Here is a 15,093-nt window from a genome sequence, read left to right as displayed (position 1 = left end):
GTGACTACATCCTGCAAGACTCATCCGCATATGTACAATTGTGTAACGGTAGCAACAAGCACACCCACACCTATTGGGAGACAGGCCAAGCTGATGACAGTACAGCATTGCTCGTGTTCAGACAGTGCTCGCAGGCACAGAAGTCTTTACAAAGCACTTTTCTCCCATCCATTTCGGTTGCTCCTTTTCAGTCAGTTATATTACTGCCAACATGTGGCTTTAATTTGAAATAAATTAACAAACCTCCATTACACTAATATATATATATATATATATATATATATATATATATATATATATATATACTGTAATGTTACTATATTGTCTTTGCCTCATAAAATAATGTAAGATAGAATAAAGTTCCCTCTGTGTTCCACAAGTCACTCTATGTTTTGTTTTGTTTGTTTTTTTGCAAGATTAGGGTTTCTTATGATCTTCACTGACAGAGGATTTTCTTCCAGAGGTCCTGAAAGTATAACCAAAAAAGGATATGTTACTGCATTTGGCAGGCTGCTTGCATTTGGTTCCTGTGATGAGTGCTGTCTCTGAGCATGCTTGGGGAATGACAGGCATTTCTACACTCAGGCTAAGCCCACCTTTTTTGCTTGGAGAGAGAACTCATTGGTTGCCTGTGAGACTAGGCTGAGGACAATGGCGTTTACTGGCTGCCAATTGTAAACATAAGGGATAAGGATTCATTTGAGAGTTGACTTTTTTTTTTTCCCCCTTTGAGGGGGGAGTGTCTAACAAAAAGTGAGTTTAATTCAATAGAGCTGTGTTTTAAGCAGCCCCTGTGCCTTTTTTTCCTTGCTGATTCCAAAAGCAGCCAGTTTTCCTTCCAGCTGCACACTTTTCCCTACAGAGGTAAGGAAATTCCATTTGTATGTATATTTGCTGCAGATATATATATTTTGGAGATATGACATTGGTGCACAAATGAATGAATCAAAACAATAATATTTATTTTTGTTTATTTAACTCTTTGCAACATACTGTGATGTTTTTATGGGTTTTTTTTAGTCTATTATCACACCCTGTTGCTGTTGTTTATATGATTTTATGCTGAAGACAAGATCATTTATGTTGTGTTTTTAAGCTTGGCTGTTAGGAAAAATATGTTCCTGTCATATATTTTTTTTATATATATAATATCTTATTTCTCATGGAAGTTTTCCCTATATCCTTCAACTCCTGAAGGTTCAGTGTCCTACCCTGCTTTTTGTATGCAAACAGTTGAGAATTAGTCTTTGTTCTGATTTTTGTATACTTTTGGCTGTTATTATGTTAGTAGGTACATGAAACATGAGAGTTTGCAGAAACTGTTACTTTGTCAGTATAGCAGGATGTTTGGGTGGGTCCTAATAAAAGAATATTACTATCCTTATGTCATGCAGCCTTTCCAAGAAGACAGGAAATATAGAATGCAGAGCCACTGAGACATGTAGAGGCAGCTCTGGCTGAGCAGCAGACTAGATGGTGGAGGTAGATAGCTTTGTGGGCTGGAATTCCTGCTTAAAGTCAAATACTTAAGACAATACTATTTGGGAAAAGAAAGAAGCCACCTCCTGTAGCTAGAGGCTGCTTATCTTATTGTAGGTATTGTTTGATCTTGATAAACTTCTTACAGATTATTTTTTTTTTGTTAGTGTCTAAACACTAAATAACTCATGTGTGATATTTTTGTTCTTGGTATTATCCTGTTCATATTTCAGTTTGGTTCTAAAATTGCCCAATATATTGTGCCGTGTGTGCTTGAATACAATACCTACAATAGATGTAAAGAACATATATCTATAATGTATGGTATACATATGCAGTGCATGGGATAGATTCATTGGAAGAATGGCATGTTTCTGGAAAGGGCCAAGATGGTGCCAATAGTGATGCCCCAGACAAGAATCAGGATACAGTAAGAGAAAATTGAACCACAAAAGCATCCTCTTGTAATGGACATCCTGACAGCTTTTTACTTTCAGAAAAAGCCTCTACCCAGCTGTGGTCAATATGCTCCTGAGCACAGTGACAAATCCGATTCTGCTGTAAAATCTATATATAGGGTATACGTATATATCATTTTATAGGGGAGACCTGCTGAGCAGGGTATGCGGTCTAAATGTCGACCGTCCGTATCCCAACTGTCTAATCCCGGCAAGGGTCTAATGATTGGCGCCAGTACAATTGTGACAAGTTGTTACAATTGCAATTTCATATGCCAAAGTGTAGCTGGCACAATTACTTAATGTACTGTACTTTTTTTTTCTTTTTCCTGCATTGGATAATGTCTGAGCACTGATACTAATTCCACAAACACATCAACCAACTATGATCATATCACAAAAATTTATTAATTAAGGATAGCAATAATACTGTTTCTACTCTCTCTCTCTCTCTCTCTATCTATCTATCTATCTCTCTCTCTATCTTATCTATCTATATATATATAATTTTTACTTTTTTTTACTCAATAAAACATACACATTTCCCTGGGTAAATGATTCATTTTATACCAAAACCATGTTTTGAAAGTACACAGTGTTTCCTGTTTGTAAACTGTCGACCAAAAAGATTTTAGATTGACTTTTAGCATGATATATTGTGTAACTGCATCCCACATGTGTCAAAACAACATTAAATACAGATTTATTATGCCTGTAAGCTGTATGCAGATTGATCTGTAACTCACCCTCAAGTTGCATGCAGACTGTTATGGTACCAGAGAGGTTAAATACAGTCGTAGAAGAAAGTTTAGCAATATTTAGGGAAACTTGGTGGATTTCCTGGCTAAAGGAGCTTTAGGTTTTTAGGTCCATCAGGCATCTTCCTGAGATATCTAAGGAATGTCAGTAGCCTTAGGGTATTCCAGATGTTTGGAGGGGGGGGGGGAGATGCTGCAATGCATTTAAATACCCATTTGCCAATCAAGGTATCGCTCAAAATGTTAGCATCCCTCTTATTTGTTACATTTATGCTTTGCTAATCTGTATCACTTTATTTCTAGGTTGAGAGGGGACGTGCTACAAGGAGAGTTTAACTTGTACAATGCTAATGTAAGATTGTCTTACAAGGAAATGCATAATGTAGAGATAAACAACTAGTGGCTTTCCAGCTGTTATAGAACTACAAGTCCAAGCAGTTCCACAACAGCAGGAAAGCCACAGATTGCTTTAAATACCGAATGGAGATTACTACAGAGACTTGCTGTGACTTGTAGTTAGGTATAGATGGATACATAAAAGTATCTCAGGTTTAAGAGAAATAACAAATGAGTAATGATATTTACTCAATCAAGGACACTCTGCACAGTAGAAGTCTGTAATTCCATCCTTCTACAATGAGTAACACAAAAGCATTCAACATTTTTCCAGTAATTGGCTGCTGAGAGCAGGGCCACCATTACACGTTCTAGGCCCTTATACTTTAAGGTTGCCTGGCCAACGGGGGGTGTAACCACTCCCTATCATGCATTTTGGGCCCCCATGAATGTTATGTTGACACTTTGCATCAGGGCAATGCTGGTCGGTGCGTGACTATAGAATATTGGGGGGGGGGCAGGGCCATCTCTACATATAGGCTAAATGGGCAGTTGCCCAAGGGTCCCAGGATTCCAAGGGCCTGTGGCCAATAGCACCCCTACCCCCCATCGAATAGCTGCCACCGATGATAGTCCTGCATGGGGAGGAGGGAGAGGCGGATACCGGCTCAGGGAGGGAACTAGCGGCGGTGCAGCCGGTGCATTGCACTGGGGCCCGCTGTGGGTCAGGGGTCCATAGCCGCTAGTGTCCCCCGGCCCCTAGTGTAGGGCAGACCGCAGTGGCAAGCGGTCTGCACCACACAGTTTACAAACACAGCCGTCAATGGCTAGTAATAGGAGGATTACTAATGGGGGGCATGCTTAGGGGGGACTACTCCTGGGGGCACTGCGTAGGGGGGACCACTTCTGGAGGCACTGTATAAGGGACACTACTGGGGGCACTGCATAGGAAATTTGTTGTACTGTACATGTGCAGACTGTGACTTCTGTTTTTCTGCCGATAGCCAACACCCCCCCTCCCTCCCCTGGCACAGCCTTCACTTATAGCATCCCATCCCCGGGAGAGGATTGTTTAATAGGGGCCCCAGTGCATTGCTTTGCCCAGGGGCCTTCATTGCTGTTAAGACAGCCCTGGGGGGCTGAAACTGATATAATTGTCTTGTTTTCTGTCCCTTGTTCCTCCAACTACTTTTGTACATTTTTTAGGACTAGCAAATAATCCTATATATAACAAATTCAAAAATCAGCTCCAAAAAAATGTCTGATTTGTTTTATAATCCACTTTATGCCTTTTCGGGAGATTCAGGGGTCTATCTTTATGTACAGATGTGTCCTCTTGCATCTTTGCTGCTTGTTTGGCAAATTGTGTAACGTATGGTGCAAGTCGTGTGTAAGCGAATGGGTACGTTCGCTGTGTTCGCACCCATGATCCATAGGATTGCATTGTCCGAATGCAGCACACGGCATGGCGTACCCTGGCACACGCAGCTACGGCAAGTCGCACGGCGAGATGCGTGCGCCCATTTCCAGCGCATGTCGCAAGATGACAAATCTGTATTACCCACTTCCTTGGTTATTAATCATTAGCAATTTAACCCTGCCAGAGAAAGGAAGCGCGTGAGATTAATGTTGGTGCATGTGCATAGTTATTTGACCCAGTGGGGATCTGGCAAAGCCTCTCTAGTGTTGCTGGCCCGTATTACCTTGTATAGTTAATGCATTCAGAGGTCTTAATTGACATCTATGTGGATGGCGGTAAGTGATGTAAAATAACTTCACTCTGGACAAATCTGTGATGTCTCTTTTGTTTAGCACTTTGCAAATGCAGCGAAGGACTGATGTTTTCTCTGGAGTTTTGGCTTATCGCTGCTTGTTAAATAATCCCCTTAGTGTTTGTACACAGAACATTTGGCAGCAAGAGTATATAGCCAATTATCCATATCAAATTGACTCAAATAATGCCAATAGTATTCCAGCACAAAAAGACCATAAGGTATGATAATTAAGACAAGTTTATACAGTCACTTGTACATGTGGCACTTCAAATGTCAGTGTGCAGTCTGAATGTCGACATGGATAAAATGCTTGCAGCAAAATTGTTGACATTCATAATATTTATATTGTGAGCATCCCGGAGGCTCGGAAAAAATCTGTGGGCAAGTCTCCTGCATGCTGGTGCCACTGGGCGCCCACTTCACACAAGCGGATGATGACATAATTTTAATTTTGCATCATGGCTCCACCCCCAACTTCATAATGCTGGTATTTGCAGCATTGTATAGCGGGGGCGGAGCTACAATGAGCTATCAAATCACCACGTTCCCCAGACCTGTCCAACTTTGCCGTGTCCAGCCCCCCACAGTGCTGGTTGGCAAGTATGACCCCAGCAGACACAATATAAAACAGTCTATTTTAGGGCTAGGCTACAGTTAGAGTTTGGGCTGAAATACGCTGAAAGCACCATGTCGACATGCCAACTGTCGACAGTCACAATGAATGGCCATGTTGACATTCTGAATATTGACATTCTGACCATGTTGACAATTGTGTTGATATTCTGAATACAGGCCATTGTGTACCACACCCCAAACCCTAAAAACAATTAGATCAGTACATGTAGAATAAAATACTGTAGGTTGTTTTAGAAAAAAAATATGGTTGGGCCTATTCTGCCAGTTTTACAATTTGCTTAGTATCATGCAATTCACATTAAAATGCCCAGGTTTGGCTGTTACTTATTGTCTTCTGCGATGGCGGATAACGGTGGATAAATGATTACTTCTTGTTGCTACTTTATCGTGTGTTGGCTGGGGTTGAACATGAAAGACTGACAGTGTTCTCTGACTGTGCTCTGCGAAGCCACATCACTAGATGGAAATGTTGGGATGTGGGAGTTAAGGCTATTTTGTAAAAAGGAAACCAGTGACTTTTACAGAGGGAGAACCCTGGGGCCTTCTGCACAGGAGTTTCAGCGGTAAAGACTGCTCTGTTTCCTGGTGCTCAGTCAGGGTCTAAGGCCATGTCAGAACAGAAATGAGAGGAAATGACGTATGTAATGCCCTATTATACCCAGAGTTCTTTGTGTGCGTGTTTTTGTGTTTTGCACATTTTATACAGTATATGATACTTGACAACTTTTGTGAGATCCTGGAGGGGATTTCCAAGTGGCAAGTGCAGGGAGTGGGGCGATGTGATCATCATTCCCCACCCCTGTGGCGTAATCCTGCATACTGAGGAATTGCATGGGGGAAGGCAATATGACGTTTTTTTGCAGTAAATTGTGTCACCAAGCCCCCCACCTCTTGCTCTAGGGAAGTGGCCAGGATAGAGGAGGGCTCCCTTCTCTCCTTGGAGTCACGAGAACCCCCTTGACTTTCAGGAGTCTTCGGGACAAGTAGCAATGTACACTGTTACTTCAGCTTTCACTAGCGTTTTAGAGATAAAAGTAGGCCTCCTAATGCGTTACATGCCAAAAATGGAGCAAGTAGCATTACAATCAATGTAGAGCAAGTAAAAAAGCCAGTGGGTATGATAACCATACAAACAATGGGATTTCATTTCTGACACGGTAGCATTAATGTCTCACAAATCTGGGTTCAGTTGTGACCAATGGTATGTTCTCCGGGCCCATTTTTGTGTAGGTTTCCTAAGGAGTGCACTTGTGGCTGGTCCTTCCACTCTCCTCCCCCCCCCATAACCACTAAAAGTGGGTGAGCTTAGGGGCATATGTATCAAAGCTTGATGTGAGATAAAATTGTGAAATATATATCACCAACCAATCAGCTCCAAACTATCATTTCTTAAACACAGCCTGCAAAATGTAAGTTAGAAGCTGATTGGTTGGTGATATATATCTCACATCAAGCTTTGATAACTATGCCCCCAAATTAATTAGCTTAAGTAATTTTCTAGTTTTGTGTTATTGAGCCGGGGAAAAAAATAAATCTGTATATAGCGATCCCAAGGGACAAGATGCAGTAAGGGACAACTTAGTAAATATGTCCATTGTCTTTTAGGTAACATAGTGCATTGACATCCACCATGTACTTTGTAGGGCTGTATCCTAATATGTATCAGACAAGCAGGCTAATGCAGAGTGGGACATCTGCTTGTTTGTGGAACATATCTTGGTTGTATTTGCACAGTAAATGCTCCGGAACAGAGCACGTTCGCATAGGGGGTTTACAGACTTGATCTCCATGGCATCAAAGAGGCAGAACTTGGTTGTACCAGGGTGTTCTAATGTACATTTATTTTTTCTTTGTTCATATAAATCATTGGACACGTCCACGCCTCTAACACAAGGCACGAGAGATAGCGGAGAGCATTCGTATATGTTTTGGAAGGTTTTTAAAGTTCGTATAAGTCTGATTCTAAAGCGTCGGTGTTTTGCAAGATGTCATGGATGTCTGGCTTCAACTCAATCACAGGCAGCACAATTTAGGGATGGCTACTGGAATGACGCAATAGTTGTGGCAGTGCCGCAATTGCATGCAATCACCATCTATAAACCAGCCGATGATTTACTCGTGCACATGCGCAAAGAAACGAGATTGTTTCTGCATGCCCAAATTAGCACTGCCACTGAATTACAAGTACACGAAAGAACATCGGTCAAAACATCAATAAAAGCCCATCGGAATGGAAGCAAGCAGCGGTGTCAACAATCGTAATCAAATTGAAAACAAAAAACATTGATGGTTGTGATCCATCTCATTACAATGGCCATCACTACTGTAAATATAAACTGCACATTTTGGTTACCCACAATCTGTGTGCTAGCAAAGTGTTTAATTAAAGGTGCCTACACACTTGGCTATTTTTTTTTTTTTTTACAAGATTTGCCCCATTCTGACGAATCGTGACGACAAATCATGTAAATTATGCTCAGATCATGAGTGTCCAGTCACAATCACGATGCCGATGCGCGTACCCGCTGGTCGTACATTGCATCTTCAGATCTGCCGTGCTGTAGGGCAGATTTGCCAATCTGGGACACGATGTGGTGCTGATCGTGAGTACTTTTTACTCACGATCTATCGCACGATCCATTGTACATTGCATAACTTGACTGAGTGAAATTGGAAAGTGGGGTTATGTATAATTTGGTATCTCTCCACCCACTACAGGGAACCTGAATGACTTCAATATTGGAACAAAATTACAGAGGATTGCAAAATATATAGTAGCAATAGTAGGGGTCTGGGGTTTCCTTGGGGAATGCTGCTGTCTTGATTAAGACAAAGTAAAAAATGGTTTAGAGAAACTGAGCTGTCCGGGTTTTACAGAGCTGCAGAGGACACGTCAGAATGCACTGCACCCTCTGTAAATGGCTGCAGTATGGTTAATGGTGTACAGCCCAACCAATGAATGCATCAAGTGACCGCACCATTTATCTTGGGAAAAAAAAAATCTGTATTTGGGGAGATGGGTGCTTCAAAAAATGTCAGGAGGATACTCGTATAAAGAGAAATGATAGTCCATATTAAAAAAAAAAAAGTTAAACCCATATGTGTTCTAGAAACATAAAGTGAAAATACTTCTGCTCTTATAAACAGTGACATCTGTTCTATAGGTTTACAGTGCAGATTATGCTTCAATAATGCTGAAGAATGATAATATAATTTAAGGTATTTTGTGGTGGCAAAAACAAACACATTTTTAATTACATTTTTTGAATAAAGATCAGGGGCCAAATGTAATAGGGTGAGAGTTTAGAAAAGTGAGAGTTTCTGACACTTTTTAAACTTTGCCAATGTAATATGGTCCAAAACCAAAGTAACAGAGCGAACTTGCATGTTTTTTTAGACTTAAAAAACTGTCACGACTGAAAATCTCATTCAGATGTTTTCCTATTTTGAAGATAAAACTCAACCAATGTGAGAGTTTACTGCTAAACTCTCACATTTTCTAAACTCTCACCCTATTACATTTGGCCCCATGTATCTAAATAATAATTACTTTATTCAACCATATTTTAATATGATTATTATTACTGTTTTGTTATAGTTTTTTATTATATACTTTTTGCAGCAAGGCATTGACAAAATAGAAGCATTTTTTTATATATTTTCTTTACGTTTAAAGCAGTCAATCGCCAATGATAACATAAGTGCATATTAATCACAATTATATATATTTTTTTAAGCGTGAAGCCTTGGAAAGGGAAATGTTCTAACAAATTCCAGTGTTTATTTGTTCCTTGGTTACTAGAAAACTCTTCCATATAAGGAAAGGGTCCTGTTCTCCATTCATTAAATAGTGACTATATTATTCACACTGGTGTCCACATTCCAGGGCTAGCCACACTGCAGGTTTCTAGGCATCTGCCTGAACCACTTGCTCATTTCTTCATTTTTACCACCAGTTATTTATCATAGACTTTGAGATGTGCAATTATATGGATGATAAAAGCCACACGACTGATCTAATCTACTTTGTGGTCAGTTGAATATCTGTTTTACACTAAAATACTACCATATTACCAATGCAAGTGCTAACCTTTTGTGGTTCCTTGCCCTCCATAGTCTGTACAGTAGATGCTGAACATGCATTCATAGTGTGCCGCTATGCCCAGCTGTGCAAGTATCGACCAGCTACCGTAAGGCTGGCATCGCAAATTTTGGCAAGGCAAAATTATGTAAATAGACATGATTTGCCATTCCAGAACAGTGAATCATGCCCATCGCTCTGAATTGAATCTCCCGCATTGTGTTGGGCAGCGTCCGTACCATGTAGTGGAAAGGCTAATACCAGTAAATGCCAAAATGCAAGAAATTCTATATATATTACAGATACACGGCAAGAAGCACTCCACATTACAATGATAGATATTCAAACCGAGTGCCCTCCAAACAGGACCCACATCAGCGGGTCAGTAGCAATATCACCCCTCCAGAAATAAGTCCACTCCACACGAGTGTGATGACCCCCCTCCAATTGCAGCACTCCACCAAGAAATAAGTCTAATCCACACAAGTGTGACACACTTGTTTCTGAGTGGAGTGCCGCCATTGGAGGGGTAATATATATATTTTTAGTAAGTCCAGTGAGGGAAGTAATAGTGCTGAACTAAAATTAAATATGGTGGGCATAACACAGCCAGGGGCAGCTTAAGAGGCAAAAGGGCCCCTGTGCAGTCTCCGTGTGGGCCCCCCTCCTCTCTCTCCGTTGGTGCAGGTGAGTAGACACTGACACTGTGCGTCACGTTCCCGGTGATTTTTCTACTCTGCCTGTGCAAATCTCCAGGCAAAGGGCTGTACCACCATTTTCCCGGTGATTTGTGCGGAGGGAAGTATATGTGCAATGTGTGTGGTGTGGGCCCCACTGGCCCCAGGGGCTCGTGTGCACAGCACAGCCTACACCCATTATAGATACGCCACTGATTACAGCATAATTACGCGTTTCGCTTTGCGCTTTGGACACCATGGTGTAATGGTGTGTTTTGCATCATCACACTACAGTGGGTGGAGCATGATGATGCTCATTGTAATGATTGCTTCATTAAGTGCCACCTGACCTGATTTCACAGAGCTTTCCTCCTCTTCTCCCAGAGATACGTTAGTTATAAAGCAACTTGTAACTTGTTTCCTTGAAGTAAGAAAGTATTTTATACCTATTGTTTAAAAAAAATGATTGTACATTTATTGTAGTTACATTAGTGCCTGTTTACAGTATTAACTTGCAGTCATACGAGGAACTCCCTTGATTAAATCAGCAGTACAAGTAATCTCCGTGAGAGTAGGAAACGCGTCCTCTGTCCTCAGGATCTAGGAGGTACTGAATTTAGTAATCCAAATAAAGTCTTGCATATTTTTTTTTTGTTTAATATATCCGAATTAAGATATCTTTTGAAAAATATTAGTCGTTTTTATAATCTGCATTTATTGAAGAAAAAAATCCTAGAGAATTATAATTGTTAGGGTTTTTTTTTTTAAATTGAACATAAACCTATGTAATTAAATATCCTCAGTGTCATTTTCACCTTTACTGGGGAGTATGAAGAATTGCATCCTATTCCTAACCCCACTCCAAATCCATTCCCTTTCCTTGTCTTGTCTGGTCTATTTACTAAGCAGTGTTAATTAATTAAAGTGATAAGGTGCCAGCCAATCAGCTCCCAACTGTCATTTTTCAAACACAACCTGTGAGATGGCAGTTGGGAGCTGATTGGCTGGTACCTTATCACTTTTCACTCTGGCCCTGATTCAGAGCCGGACGCTCTGATAGAGCGCTTGCTCTGAATCAGGGCGTCTTTTTTTTTTTTTTTTTTCTTATGGAGCGGCCAGGATGATGGTCACGATGGTCAAGACCATCGGGCTTGCGACGAGACCCTTGTAGTAGGGTCTCGTGGCCGCAAGCCCCAGAGCGCTTTCGGCTCTAACAGAGCCAAAAGCCCGCCCACCGGCCCGCCCACCAAAGGGGGCGTGCTGCCACTCAACATCGACAGCACGCCCCCTTTGGTGCGAGACCGGGATGGACGGATTGCCCATCGTTATCCGGGTCTAGCGCATGCGCTCGATGGAGCTGGCTCGTGCGCATGCGCTCTGGGCCACCATCAACCCGGTTGCGAGCGCTCAGCACTTGCGACCGGGTCTGAATCAGACCCTTTGTCTCCTAACACTGCTTAGTAAATAGACCCCTTGGTGCCTTGAAACATTGCCAGAAAATTCAATTCAGGACAGTTTTGTGGCATTTTATAAATAAACAATGTTGATGAACTGTAAATGGCCAATACTGCACCCAGGCCAGCCCTTCCCTCGCACTTGTGGCATCATGAGGGGACAGGGTCACTGGCACAAGTAAGGAGCTGAGGCCCTGATTCAGAGCCGGACACTCTGACAGAGCGCTCGCTCTGAATCAGGGCCGTCCTTCTTACTGTTTGGAGCGGCCTCCTGGCTGCTCGCATAGCTGTGGGTGACCACCCACAGCTATAGCGAGCGGCCAAAATGATGGTCGCGATGGTCAAGACCATCATGACCATTGGGCTTGCGACGAGACCCTTGCGGTAGGGTCTCGCTGCCGCAAGCCCTGGAGAGCCAAAAGCACTCCCACTGACATCACTAGTGATATCAGTAGGGCCGGCCCCAGACGGTAGGCGTTCCCATAGGAACGCCTCCGTCTGGGCAGCCACGCCCCGGCACGCCCACCAAAGGGGGCGTGCTGTCACTCGCCATCGACAGCACGCCCCCTTTGGTGCGAGACCCATAACGACGGCCAAGGGTCTCGCGCATGCGCACTTGGGCAACATCGACCTGCTTGCGAGCGGGTCTGAATCAGGCCCTGAGTGCCTCATCCTGAGGATGCCCTGGGTGGCTTTGCAGCAGTTCTCCAGGCCGCAGTGTGCCGTTCTAGGCCCTGGCCGGCGCTCACACCCCCCTAGTTAAGGTCCTGACTCCATGTAAAGGCAGAGAGTATTTCCATATGTTTTGTCCCGGTGTCAATTTGCCCCCTTTATTTTAATTTTCTCCTGTTACTATCAGAGCCACATTGGAGGCCAAAGGGAAAAAAAAACATTGTTTAGAACTTCTGATATAGACCTCTGCAGACAGTGGACGGTTTTGATATAGAGTCTATAAAACTTTAGAGTTGAAACTATTTATTAATCTTTAACATGAACAAATGCCATATGTTTTTGCTTTGGCAGTACAATGAGATTAAATCTTTGAAAAAACATTGGTAATATTGTCTGCCGTATCAGGAAAATCTGTATTTGTTTTCCTAATAGGGAAGAGGTCCTTTACAGTACCAAGAAAATAAATTATAGCCTATTCAAGTTTGAAAGATGGCAGCAACTTATGACTAGAAGAAAAAATAGCCCGGCAAGTTCAATCACTCAGTTCCGTCATATCATATAACGCTCCTTGTATGGGCCAGAACTGTGACATATTTGGCTGCAGAAAACAATTCGGTTAGTTGAAAATCCTTTTTCATATTTCACATGGAGCTGAAAGAATCTTTACTTCCCTCAGATTAGTTCCATATGTTGAAGGTAGGTTCCGTTCAACCTCTTTGTTTCACCACTAGCCGCTGACTATAGCTTTCCAGTATAATACTGTTTTTTCCCAATATTGTGTAGTGATAGACCACGTATTGTTTAATTTTTCTGGTACGATCTGGCACCGCCGAAAGGTGATGGATGCAATGTGTTATGTTTAGGTTACCCCTGTCCATTCTATTGCATTTGCATTTTAGAGAGGGGTGTGTGCTTAAATTGCCATTATGACAGACACTTGATAGCAGCCTTTGGCTCAAAGAAATGTGCACCCTGAGTATGTAGGGTTTGTAAAAAGAGTCTGAGCTTACGGTGTCTGAATTGCAAAGGTGGCTGTACCTTTTTGTTATGTGTGTATATGGGCATAAAATAAAACAATAATCATTTTATTTTCTAACCGTTAATGCTAGTAAAATACACAGATATGTTTTACACAGGTGGGATATGGGGTCTCCCTAGAGAGAAGGATATGAGGTTGGGGGTCTGTGGTGGTCAGGTGGAAATGGCTTAAGAGGAGAATAAAAAGCTCAGTCTGCCCCTGGGTCAGGGCCGGCTCCAGGGGTCGGAGCACCCTGTGCCGGCCCTTGAGAAGGCGGCCCTTTGCCGCACGCAACCGAATTTGGGGGCGTGGCCTAATTACCACGCCCCCCTACATGACGTCAGGCTGTGGGTAAAGCCCAGCTCTCCGTCACTGGCTGGGCTTCCCCCAGCCCTCTCCCGTCAGTGAATGGTTTTGCGCGCGTCATCCATCCACAGCTGCGGCGGTGGGGGTCCCCAGCCTCCCGATTTGACCAGCCGCGGGACACTTCGGCCCGTGGGTGGAACAGCGGTACAGTACTGTCCCGCTGAAATCTACGGGTGGCGCCCCTGTGCGACCGCACTGGTCAAACACCCCTAGAGCCGGCCCTGCCCTGGGTATATGTTGGATGCAGAGCATACTTGCCTACTTGGCTGCCCAGGTCAGCAGAAAGGGAGCGTGGTGGCCGGGGATATGGGCAGTGCAGCAGGCGTGGTCATCGTGGCCCCGGCCCCGCTAAACAGTTCAGAGAAAACAGGCAATGTATAGCGGGGAGCGGGACTACGATGATGCAATTCACAGCGAATCGCGTAATCGCCCATCCCTCCCCCCAGACAGCCCACTTGTGCACTATAAGTGGGCGAACGCAGGGGGGGGTACGAGCGGGTGGAGGGGGGGGGGTGCGGGAGGAGGTGCAGGAGACTTGCCTACTTTTCCGGGTGGCCAGGAGCGATTTTCGGGAGCCTCCCTACCATTGCGGGAATGTAGGCAAGTGTGACGCAGAGTGGAATATGAATTTCATGTCCAGGAGGTAACAAACCAGTTTTTGGTACCTACTAGTAAATTTGTTCTAAGGGCAGTCCATTATTTCCAATCCCTTTTTCTCCCCCCCCCCCCTCCCCCACTCTTGTTCCTTCCCCCCCTTTTATTCCCCCCACTTTATTTCTTCTACCATATCCAGTTCTTCTAATGTTTTTAAGTAAAGGTGAGATAAATTCATCCTTTTTGGTCTACAAATTAATGTGAGCCATAAGCACAATCATTTTCTTATAAATGAATCACTCCTATCTTTATCATTTACTTTTTTTTTTACATATGTATAATTTTTCTATGTAAATGCATATACAGGGTAGTTAGAGTGAGTCTCACGTGCCCCAGTTTTCCCAGGACAATCCCTTTTTTCCATCCAGAATATTTTGCTCTTAAGGCTGATAATTGTACCTAAAATAAAAGGAGTGGAAACACTTTTACCCCTTTAAAATAAAGTACATTTAGTGAATTCAGACACTTAAACAATTTTATTGCTAGTGTCGATTCTGAAGTTGCCGTACAAATACTAGCATAACTGTTGTAACTACAGCAGAGATTTAGGCCCCTATATACTTCACTCCACATTTAAAATGCGGTTGTAGAGTGCAGGGACCTATTAACAGAGGAGTGGGCCCGTGTGCAGTCTCCGTCCTGGCCCCCCTCCTCTCCGTCCGGCTGCTGATAGCGCACTGAGCACTGCAGACTCTGAGCTCTAGAGTAAACTCTAGTGCTCTGCTGGAG

General features: G+C 43.1%; 1 protein-coding gene across 2 annotated transcripts in view; it reads left to right on the top strand.

The window, feature by feature from the left end:
* The first annotated feature begins 720 nt into the window (after positions 1-720).
* The window catches only part of CALD1 (caldesmon 1), a 186,225-nt gene continuing 171,852 nt past the window's right edge, over positions 721-15,093 (top strand). For both annotated transcript variants that reach the window (XM_088448507.1, XM_088448508.1), the window contains exon 1: positions 721-864. The gene's annotated coding sequence lies outside the window, so the exon portion shown is untranslated. The remainder of the gene's footprint in view (positions 865-15,093) is intronic.

This window comes from Taudactylus pleione, unplaced genomic scaffold, assembly GCF_031769625.1.
Source record: "Taudactylus pleione unplaced genomic scaffold, aTauple2 ptg000456l, whole genome shotgun sequence".
Classification (NCBI taxonomy): Eukaryota; Metazoa; Chordata; class Amphibia; order Anura; family Myobatrachidae; genus Taudactylus; species Taudactylus pleione.
This window is presented reverse-complemented; position numbering and strand designations above follow the sequence as displayed.